Raw genomic sequence first — 11,917 nt, 5'->3', positions numbered from 1 at the left:
TTCATGAGACCAAGCCATGAGCAGTGAGTTTCTCGAGGAGAATTATGTGGGAAACAGTGTCGAAAGCCTTACTGAAGTCAAGATAGACCACAGCCACAGCCTTTCCCTCATCCACTAAGTGTGTCACTGTCATAGAATGAGAACAGGTGTGTTAAGTAGGACCTGCCTTTCATAAACCCATGCTGGCTGGGCATGACTGCCTGGATGCCCTGCAAGTGCTGTGTGATGGCACGAGCTTCCTTGAGCTTCCCCAGCACCGAGTTCAGACTGACAGGCTTGTCGTTCCAAGATCCTCTTTCCAGCCATTTTGTAGGTGTTCATCTCATTTGCTAGTCGCCAGTTTACTGGGACCTCCCCTGATAACCAGGACTGCTGATAAATGATGGAAAGTGGCTTGGCCAGCTCCTCTGTCAGTTCTCTCAGTACCCTTGGGTAGATCCCATTCGGCCCCATCAATTTGCGTACATGTAAGTGCTGTAGCAGTTCGCCAACCATTTCCTTGTGGATTATGAGTGCCACACAGCAAAGGATGGAGATTCTCCTTAGTCCTTCTTTTCATGTTTATGTATTTATAAAAACATTTTCTGTTATTCTTAACAGCAGTAGCCAGATAAAGCTCCAGGTGAGCTTTGGCCTTTCTAATTTTGTCCCTGCACAGCCTTACAACATCCTTATAGTCTTCCTGAGTGGCCCACCCTCTTTTCCAAATGTCATAGAGTCCCTGACTTGCACACCACGTGCAGTGCACTGCATAGCTTGCAATGTCCCTCTTGGTCCTGTAGCCACTGCCAGAGGCTGGAAGGCACCTCAGCCCTGCGGTGCTTTCTCCTGCTCTGCCCTCCTCTGAGATGCCCCAAGGCATGAGGAATGGGCACAGGGACCTCGGTTCAAGGAGTCACATCCCAGGACTGCACTCAGGTGGCTTCCCAGGAGACGTTACTTGGCCTCATGACACTATCTTGCCCCACTGGCCTTCATGAAATATGCGGGAATAACTGATGGCCTTTGTGCTCCTTTGTGTTCATCTCTCCTGTATGCATACAATGTGGCTGATGGCACCAGTAGCAAAGGGTTTCTCTCCCCATATCTCCACTGCACACAAACAGGGAGTTGCTCTTCTCCTGAGACATAAAATCTCCCAGGGAACAATTTGCAGGTGAGTATATCTGTGCTGGCCTGGACAGACAGAGCTGCACCCCTTCACCATGCAACTCCCATTCCATACAGCCCTGAGATGGTGCTGCTCTGCAGACTATTAAAAATGTCCAAAAAAACACCAGAACTCATCTTGTGCCTGAAATGCATTACATTATCAGTCATATGCAGAAGATGAAGGGAAAGTTCTTGATTCTGAAACACAACAACACATCAGTTTCGTCAAGGCATCCTTCAGCTCCTGGTTCCTCATGCTGTAGATGAGGGGGTTCACTACTGGAGGCACCACCGAGTACAGAAATGACACCAACAAGTCCAGGTATGCAGAAGAGATCGAGGAGGGCTTCAGGTGGGCAAACATGACAGTGCTGAGAAACAGGGAGACCACGGCAAGGTGAGGGAGGCACGTGGAAAAGGCTTTGTGCTGGCCCTGCTCAGAGGGCATCCTCAGCACGGCCCTGAAGATCTGCACATAGGACAGCACAATGAAGACAAAACATACAATGGTTAAACAGGCACTAAAGATGAGAAGCTGACCTTCCCTGAGGTAGGCATCAGAGCAGGAGAGCTTGAGGATCTGGGGGATTTCACAGAAGAACTGGTCCAGGGCATTACCTTGGCAGAGGGGCAGGGAAAATGTAGTGGCCGTGTGCAGGACAGCATAGACAAAGCCACTGCCCCAGGCAGCTGCTGCCATCTGGGCACAAGCTCTGCTGCCCAGGAGGCTCCCGTAGTGCAGGGGTTTGCAGATGGCAACATAGCGGTCATAGGCCATGACAGTAAGAAGGAAATACTCTGAACCAAAGAAGAAGACTAAAAAGAAGACCTGTGCAGCACACCCTTGATAGGAGATTGCCCTGGTGTCCCAGAGAGAATTGGCCATGGCTTTAGGTGCAGAGGTGGAGATGGAGCCCAGGTCGAGGAGGGCAAGGTTGAGGAGGAAGAAGTACATGGGGGTGTGGAGGTGGTGGTCGCAGGCTATGGCTGTGAGGATGAGGCCGTTGCCCAGGAGGGCAGCCAGGTAGATGCCCAGGAAGAGCGCGAAGTGCAGGAGCTGCAGCTCGCGTGTGTCTGCAAAAGCCTACAGGAGGAACTCACTCACAGAGCTGCTGTTGGGCATTTGCTCTTTCTGGGCATGGGGTCTTGCCCAAGGAACAGAAAGATGGTGATTATTAACAATAGAAGTAGATGAGAAAAAGGATTTCCATTTTTCATTTGAGACTCCCAACATTCTAGCTCACTTCCAGGAAGATATTTGGCAGATCCCTTTCTTGCACTTGGATTGATGCTGCCTGAGGCTGTCCTTTGGAGCACAGGACTCTGCTGTGAGCAATGCAGGAGTCAATCCTGTCCTACACCAATAGGTAAAGAACATAGGTGGACTTGGAGCTTTATTTCTAGCTTACCCACCACTCCTGTGGAGAGTCTCTAAGGCAGAAATTCTGCACATTTCTCCTTCACTGGAAGTGAAATATTGTGGATTCTGTGGATCCTGTGGATCCTCTCTGTGGTTTCAGTTGATCTGTGCTGCAGGAAAACTGCACTCAGAGGTTCACCTGAGAAGAACCTGAACACTGCTGAGAGCAAAGGAATCCAGGCTCAAAGGGCACATCTCCAGACCCCTCACCCTGTCTCCATACTCCCCTTCTCCCAAGCACCCTGAGGGCTCACTCCATGTGCGTCTGAAGCCCCCACCCCAGCCAGCCTGGAAACAAGAACAGCAGCATCACGGCCAGGTAGAGAAGAAAGGAGGAATGCCAGTGTGTTACTGCCAGGGGAGGCAAGGCCAGGGAGGGACAGACAGACACTCAGCAGACCCTCTTGTGCTGCAGCTCTGCCTGATGAGGAGGCAGCTCCTGCTGGGGACACTGGGGGCTTGAGAGCAGAGGTAGTGCTGGTGGGAGAGGAGAACAGGGAATGTCCCAGGGAAGGCGCCTGCCCTGCAGGGGATGGCAGGGCGGTGCCTGAGCCCTTCCTCGCACAGCATTTCTGGCAGCAGCTCCCTCTCACCACTTGTCCATGTCCCTGCTGCCTGCCCATGTCCCTGCTTGGAGCTGGTTCTGTATCCCTACGTCTCTTCCCTGTCCATGGCCAGCAGACCCCATCCCACAAGCTGTGTGCTCAGACTCACTCAGATTTCCCTCCACTGCAAGAATCTGAAAGCACAGAAACAAAAAAATCCTTCCTCTTCAGATTAACCAAGCTTCAATCTTCCTCTGGAAATGCCCTTTTATAAATGTCATTGTCTACAGCATCTTCTACTCCACATTAAATGTAGAGTAAGAGTCATCCTGAGAGATTCTATCAGCCATCAGATGTGCCAGCTGTAGAAGACCGCTTTGGCAACTGCACCTACACTGCCTGCTGCCAGAGACTCACAGTGCAAAGAGCCTGCAGATCTGTCCTGCCACACGCTGTCCAGTTGTTGCACTCCTCACTGCCTCCAAGCCCTCTCTCCTTCTCTCCTCTCCCCATGCCAGCTGCGGTCACAGCCCCCAGCCCTGCTGCGCTGTGCAGAGGAGCTGCTCCTGGGCAGAGCTGTCTCTCTGCAGCACTGCCCGCTTGCCAGGAGCTCCCCTTGGGCCCAGGAGCTTGGCCCAGCTCAGCAGCACAGCACCCGACCATGGCACCACTTGCACTGTGCCATTGGGCTCCCTCGAGGTGTCCCCAAGGCCTCAGGACTGACAGCTCCTGAGGGCTACAGCGTCTCTGCTGGGGTGTGGTGTTTGAAGCAGACTGATGTCATCACCAACTGCCCTTCTCTGTACACAGGAGAGACAGATTTTACAAGTGTGATTTGTGCTATTAGAGTGTGGTTGTCAAACATGTTGTGCTTTAACCTGTCGGGAACCTAAGCAACACAGAGCTGTTAGCTCTCACCTACCACTCAATAGCTTATTTGTTGAAATATAGACAGTTTCAAAAAGACAGAAAATAAAGATATAAGAATAACAGTAACAATAATAAGAAATAATAACACATTTTATTAATATTATTATTATTAAATGTATAAAGCAAGTGATGCAGAATGCAATTGCTCATCAGCCACTGTCTGATGCCCAACCTTTCCCCAAGCAGGAGTCCCCCTGAACCTGGCCAGTCTGGACTAGGATCTTCTGTGCAGGTCCCTTGAGCTTACTTTGGTTTAGGGTAGTACAAGCTTTCAGAAGGATTAGGACTATTTTCTTCCTTTTCTCAAATACTTCTTCCACTGTGTTGCCCCACGTGATGAGGAAAACAATGTATTGGAGGTGTTCAGGAGATTCCCCATTCCAGTGCAACCTGGATCAATCCAGGGTAATTGGTAGGGCTCTGTTTCCAGCGCTGGTGCAGTTCATTCCAGGTGGACAGGACACCCCTCCAACGGCAAGCAAAGTGTGGCCTTCACATTGCTGTCAAAGGGTTGAAGAAAAATGCATTAGCAGTATTAATTGTGGCATAGCGCTTGGCTGACTTTGACTTCAGTTCATACTGAATAAAGTTCTAGCATGCCTGTCACAGAAACACTCAGTGGTGCTGGGACTTCATTTAGGCCACAGAAATCCACAGTTAGCTTCCTCTCACCATTAGAATTGGTCATATGCAATGGCCATATGGCCATATTAAAGTCTGAGTGAGTCTTGATGATCACTTCTTGGCTCTCCAGTCAATGAACCAGCTCATGCATGGGGATCAGGGAGTCTCTCTTAGTACAGTATTGCCGCAGGTGCACTGTTGTGGTAGTGATTGGCACCTGCTGCTCATTGGCGACCTGCACCTCCACAGCAGAAGGGCCCTGTGAGAGAGTGGGCAAGGTAGACATAACTGGTTGATGTCCTCCATCTCCAAGGCAGCTATGCCAAAGTCCACCAATACTCTTGTGGATCTTTGACGTACCCTCTCCTGAAGCAGTCTATGTCAAGGTTGCACAGAGCCCCCAGGTCAGTCCCAATGGGTTGCATTTGCCACTCCTTCCCAGTTAGACTCACTTCAGCCTCCAATACAGTTAATTCTTGGGATTGATGTGACAGGACATAGTCCTCAAAGTCCAATACACCCAATTGCCCCCTTCCTCCCCTCCGGCTGGAGGCAGGGCCCCTCTAGTCCTGCTCATAGTATTCATTACTCTATTTGGAGGACTGCCCACTAGAAACAGGAGCAGCAATTTTCTCAGAAGAACCACTTTTTGTGAATGTTTTTCCTTGCGCTTCATGTATCCGTGCCTCTAGGCTGGAGGTAGATTTTCCATCCCATTTTCTCATGGCTTCTCCGTGGTCACACAATTAAAACCATAGGGTTGCACGTGGTATGTACCCCCTATATCACCTTTCTTGAGTAGAGAGACACTTCCGCCTGACAGCTGAGGTATTGGTTCGTACAGGTGGGGAGGAAGATGTAGTCTCTTGTAGCTCTTGGACCTATTCAGGCAGTTTCTCCATATATGAGGTACAGGGCCATAGGGAAGAAGCGAGACTTTCTTCATACTGACAGAGTTGGATAACAAATTCATCCACTGTGTGTTTCTCATGGTATTTCCACCTCATTACTGCCAATGAGCTGGCATATGATGATGGTGCACTCCATACAAACTTCTGCCACATGGATCATGTGCACTTGACTTCATCTGGATCTGTGGACAGCTGTTTGTTGTCCACCTTCAGCATGGGTAATTTCCTCAGGTACTGGATACCTCTCTGCATAGTGGTCCACTTTCCTGATTGACGTACAGATCTGTCTTGAAGGTGTGAGATATGTTCTTCTGATTCGTGTCAGTATGGAACAGTGCTAGGGCCGCATGGTATGATGAATGTGACCTTCTGTCTTACATACCCTTGTATAACCACAAGTCTAAGACAAACAGAATGGTTAATGGATATAGTTCTTGTACCTTGCAAAGGAATGTTTTAACAATTTGTGTCGCTAGAGAGCAGTTCTGTCTGTCTCTGGGTCCTGCACTGGCAATTTAATTCTTCCACAGATGTGGTTTCTTCCCTTTCCTCCCCGTGTCCCAGTCTCCTCCTCATTACAGTCAATTTATCAAATCTTCAGAAATATTCCTCAAATCCATGAGCCTATTTGCTTTTGTTACTGATTCCGAACTCTTATTCCTAACAGTTACAGCCTTCTTGCCTTCTTTGTGGTTGATTTAGCACTGCTATAGATGTGACTGGACTGTCCCTGTGAATGGCCTGTGAGGAATGTTTTAACAACTCGTAAAGTGTCAATAGAGAGCTATTTGTATTTGTATGTTCTTTCTTTGAAGTCTCTGATGTCTGGGGGTTTCAGAACAACTGCTAATAACTAGTAACTGTTATGACTTCTGAATGGGACACTATGCAAGCCCCTGATATCTGGCCAGGCGGCCAGGAGATTAAGGAGAAGAAAGAAGCTGAAGGATGGCTAGAAGACAAAACTTGCAGGGAACACTGTGTTAGCTTTTGACATGCTGCCAAGAAGTACAAAGGGGAAGGACAAGAAAAAAAAAACTGAGAGGAAGATTACGAGCCTTCAGCATGAAAGACCCCCAGAGACCCCCAGAGGGACCAGCGGAGACTGATGCGCATGCTCCAGTAGGAGGGTTTGGATCCCGGAAGCTAATTATAATAACCTGTATTTTTTAGAAGTAGTAATGAATATATATCAGCCTAGGAGCATAAAAATCAGCTGCTTGATGTAACTGGTGTGTGTTTAGGTGGAGCAGAGACTCCCAACGCACCCAGCGCTGTTTGCTTACCTCTATTCTTTTAAAAAATTGTAAACTTTGATTATAATCCTATTTTGGGACTGAGTGATTTATAACAATTTAGGGGCTTGTCCGGGATGGCTATGGTTCCTGAATTCTGATTTGATCTAGGAGAGGCGCCCCACCATTTGGTGGCTCCTGTTTGAGTCAGGTCAGGACTAATGCCATCTTGAACCTGAATAAAGGAAAGCAATTTGATTGCCTTGGGGCAGATCTCAACTACTTAAGTAGTTGTTTAAGCTTAAACAAAACCTAAATCACATTCAGGAAACATCACAGTGGGAACATGCTGGTTTGATCAACCCAAGGATATTCAAAGCTTTGAAGAGCTAGTGTAATTAGCCTGGAGGAGAAGCAGGAGGTGAAGGAAAAAGGGAGAGTGAAGAAGTGGGGAAAAGCATCCCCCACTGCCCTGCATAGATTTACTCCCTGAGGAGAAAAGGCAAAGAGTGTAAAAGGGTGTCATTATTAACAGTTTCTAAGAGATTAAGAGATGGTTCCTGAGGTATAGAAGTGGCAATAATTTTATCCTATCAGAAGTCAGTGTTATCCAATACAGCAAAAGAGTAACCTAAACCCAGCCCCCAGAACAGTGGGATAACCAGCATGACATGGAAGACAGACAGTTAGTAATGTGCTATACAACACAATTCTGAAAACAAGCACAAGAGACCCTTGATAAAAAATAAATAAAAAAAATAAATAAATTAAAAAAAAAAAACAAACACAGCATTGTGATCAGCAACTCTTAAACTGATCTAATGCTTATAACAATTTACTTTTAAAACGCTGTGGTCAGTTCTGTCATCTTAACCTTTGTGCTCCACACTAGGCAACAAAAAGACTTGGTGTGGTTTGACCCAGCAGGCAGCTCAACACTACTACAAAGCCATTCATCCAATGGGATTGAGGAAAGAACTAGGAGAAAAAAAAAAAAAAAGAAAAAGTTCATGGTCGGAGACAAAGGCAGTTTAAGAGGACACAAAAAAAATATTATTATCACTATCATTGTCACTATCATTATAATTATTATCATTATGATTGACACCAATAGACTAATGTCATGATATTTTTGTGTGCATATCAAAAGACGGAAAAGGTGGTGATGATTAATTGGGAAATGTTGGACCTCAGCATTATGTATATGATATAGAATAAGTAGTGGATATTGTCTTAGGTTTGGCTGTGATAGAGTAATTTTATCTTCCTAGTAGCTGGTATGATTCTGTCTTTCATATTTACACAATTACAGAAGAGTTTGGGTATGAAAGGACCTTACAGAGCACATAATTCCAACCCACCTGCCATGGGCAGGGACACCTTCCACTAGACTGGGTTGCTCAAAGCCCCATCCAACCTGGCCTTGAACACCTCCAGGGATGGAGCTTCTCTGGGCAGCCTGTTCCTCACCACCCTCTGAGTAAAGAACTTATTTCTAATATCTAACCTGAATTTACCCTCTTTCCATTTAAAACCATTACCCCTAGTCCTATCACTACACTCTTTAATGAAGAGTCCCCCCCCAGCTTTCCTGTAGGCCCCTTTAGGTACTGGAAGGCCACTGTGAGGTCTCCCCAGAGCCTTCTCTTTTCCAGGCTGAACAACCCCAACTCCCTCAGCCTGTCTTCATACAAGAGGTGCTCCAGTCCATTAATCATCCTCATGGACCTCCTTTGGACTTGTTCTAATAGCTCCATGTCGATCTTATACAGGGGGCCCCAGAGCTGAACTTGTTTTTTGGCCTCACCAACAATGAGTTACAGAGGGACAATCATATCCCTTATCCTGCTGACCACAGTATTCCTGGTACAAGCCAGGATGCTGTTGGCCTTCTTGGCAACCTGAGCACACTGCTGGCTCATATTTGACTATCTACCACCATGGCCCTTATCCTCAGGCAGCTGTCCAGCTTCTCTTTTCCCTGCATGAGTGGGATTGTTGTGCCCCAAGTGCAGGACCCAACACATAGCCCTGTTGAACTTCATAGAGTTGGCCTCAGCCCATGGGTTCAGCCTATCCAGAGCCCTCTGCAGAGCCCTCCTACCCTCGAGTAGATCAGCTCTCACTCCTGACTTGGTCTTGTTTACAAACTTACTGAGGGAGCACTCGATCCCCTCATCCAGATCATTGTTGAAGAAATTGAAAAGAACTGGACCCAGTACTGAGCCCTGGAGGACACCACTAGTGACTGGCCTCCAGCTACATTTAGTTCCATTCACCATGACTCTTTGGACCCGGCCACGCAGTCAGTTTTTAAGCCAATGAAGCGTACATACATCCAGGCCTTGACCAGCCAGTTCCTCCAGGAGAATGCTGCGGGAAATGGCTTCTAAAACCTTAGTGAACTCTAGGTAGACCACATCCACAGCCTTTCCCTTGTCCACTGAGCACATCACCTTGTCACCTTGAGATCTGATTTGTCAAGCAGGGCCTGCTTTGATAAACCCATGTTCACTGGGCCTAATCACCTGGTTGTCCTGTTGTGTGATGGTACTCAAGATAATCTGTTCCATGAGTCTCCCCAGCTCTGAGGTCAGACTGACAGGCCTGTAGTTCCCTAGGCGGCCATCTATCTAGTTGGAGTAGCAGTTCTCTAAGCATTTCCTCATGGGTTATTAGAGCTTCATTCTGCTCAAGGTTCTTATCGACCAGCTCAGGGGCTGAGTACTAGGTGAACAACTGGTCTTGCTGTAAAACACTGAGGTAAAGAATGCACTAAGTACCTCAGCCTTTTCATCATCTCTTTTAATTCTATTTTCCCACATCCAGTAAAAGAAGAAGATTCTCCTTAATTCTCTCTTTTTTTCCTTTGTATTTAGAAAGAAAGAAAGAAAGAAAGAAAGGAAGGAAGGAAGGAAGGAAGAGAGAGAGAAGGAAGGAAGGAAGGAAGGAAGGAAGGAAGGAAGGAAGGAAGGAAGGAAGGAAGGAAGGAAGGAAGGAAGGAAGGAAGGAAGGAAGGAAGGAAGGAAGGAAGGAAGGAAGGAAGGAAGGAAGGAAGGAAGGAAGGAAGGAAGGAAGGAAGGAAGGAAGGAAGGAAGGAAGGAAGGAAGGAAGGAAGGAAGGAAGGAAGGAAGGAAGGAAGGAAGGAAGGAAGGAAGGAAGGAAGGAAGGAAGGAAGGAAGGAAGGAAGGAAGGAAGGAAGGAAGGAAGGAGAGATAGAGAGAAAGAGAGAGAGAAAGAGAAAGAGAGAAAGAGAGAGAGAGAGAGAGAGAGAGAGAGAGAGAGAGAGAAAGAAAGAAAGAAAGAAAGAAAGAAAGAAAGAAAGAAAGAAAGAAAGAAAGAAAGAAAGAAAGAAAGAAAGAAAGAAAGAAAGGAAGGAAGGAAGGAAGGAAGGAAGGAAGAAAGAAGGAAAGAAAGAAAAACATTTTTTATTGTCTTTAACAGTAAAAGATACATTGAGCTCCAGTTGGGCTTTGGCCCTTCTAATTTTTCCTTTGCACAGCCTAACAACATTTAGGACTCAGCTTCAGAGAAAATGACAGTATACATGAGAAGCACAGAAAAAGTGGAATTGAACAGCCTTCCATCCTCTACCCTTCTGTAAGCCTGTTCTGCAGCTCCATTCAAATAGTTACTGTTCAAACATGGTGTGACACCACCTGCAGATGGGTGTCACAGTGTGTAGCTCCTCGTTTTTGAGGGCACGGGATATTGCCCAGAGAGCTTGTGCCAAGGAGGGGTTCAAGGTCTAAAGTACCTGCCCTGTGTAAAGGGGCTTGAAGGCTTGAAGGAGTTTGGGTTTCTCTGGCTCAGTGGCATGGAGCATCCAAGCAGAGCTAAAGTAGCCTGAGACTGCCTGAAGGGTGGTTTTGGAGATGCTTTAGCTTTCCTCTGTAGGGAAAAATGGCATGAAACAGAAATAATGCCACAAAGTTGACTTCAGGATGTTGAGACTGGACATGAAGAGAAAGAAATCCCCTTCTCCTATTGCTCCAGGAAGAGCCCTGAGCAGTATGTGAAGGGAAAGGATCTCCCTTCTCAGAGGCCGGGATCAAAGCCTGGCCCTTGTGCTTGGTGAAACACATCCAGTTTTCCTACACATCAACGTCACCTTTACATTGTCTTTGTCTACTTGTCCTGACTGTCTCCGGTGTTCTGCTCTAACGAGCTCCAAGGGAGCCTGTGTCAGCGCTGGCCCTCGGGGGACACTCCAGGAAACTTGGACTGACTTGGACTGACTTGGACTTCTTGAGAGACTTCTTCAATTTGCTCTTTGTGCCTGAGGTTCGTGGTGTCATCACCAAAGCCCCTGGAGGGGTGATTACAATGACTTGGGCTGGGCCTGTGCTGCTGAGCTTGGCCAGGCTACTTGGCGTAACGGGAGCTCTTGGCAAGAGGGCCCTGGTGCAGAGAGACAGCTCTACCCAGGAGCAGCTCCTCTGCACAGCGCAGCAGGGCTGGAGACTCTGACCGCAGGTGGCGCAGGGAGAGGAGAGAGGGAGAGAGGGCTTGGAGGCAGTTGGGAGTGGATTGGGAGGATGCTGAGAGCTGACTGCAGGAGGAATCTGCACAGCCCTTGACAAGGTAAGTCTCTGGCTGCAGGGCCATGAGGCTGCAGGTCCTGGAAGGGTGTCCTGCTGGGTCTTGTTTCTGGGAGGGCGGTGAGTGATGCGGTAGGCTTTGAGACTCCTGGTGCAAGGTGAGGAGGTCTGGCAGAAGCCCCTTGGAGTGCCCTAAGGCACTTGGAGTGCCCCCAGTCATCCCAGAACACTCGGCCCTGGCTGGCCATGCTGGGCTCTCTGTCAGCTGCCCCGTAGCTCCTGCAGTCATGGAGGTGCCCCTTGGCAGGGCCCTGTTGGTGGCAGGGTGCTGCAGGGCAGCGCTGAGCACAGCTGCATGGAATGGGGTCCATGGGCATGGGCAGGGGGAAAGAAGAGGTGGGCGCAGAGCAGCAGCTCCCGGAAGGGACAGCTGCAGGCAGCAGAGAGAGGGGCAGGTGACCAGAAGGAGCTGTTGCCAGAAATGCCATGGCAGGGGGCATTTGGGCACCTTGTGGCCATGCCCTGCAGTGCAGACACCTTCCCCTGGAGCAGCCCCTCC

At 48.2% G+C, this 11,917-nt stretch overlaps 1 pseudogene; it reads right to left on the bottom strand.

The window, feature by feature from the left end:
- Positions 1–1,312: 1,312 nt before the first annotated feature.
- Positions 1,313–2,275, bottom strand: LOC140000433 (olfactory receptor 14C36-like; annotated as a pseudogene).
- Positions 2,276–11,917: the final 9,642 nt, after the last annotated feature.

Source organism: Anas platyrhynchos, chromosome 32 (assembly GCF_047663525.1).
Source record: "Anas platyrhynchos isolate ZD024472 breed Pekin duck chromosome 32, IASCAAS_PekinDuck_T2T, whole genome shotgun sequence".
Classification (NCBI taxonomy): domain Eukaryota; kingdom Metazoa; phylum Chordata; class Aves; order Anseriformes; family Anatidae; genus Anas; species Anas platyrhynchos.
Note: the sequence above shows the minus strand (reverse complement) of the source record. Positions and strands in the feature narration are given on the sequence as shown.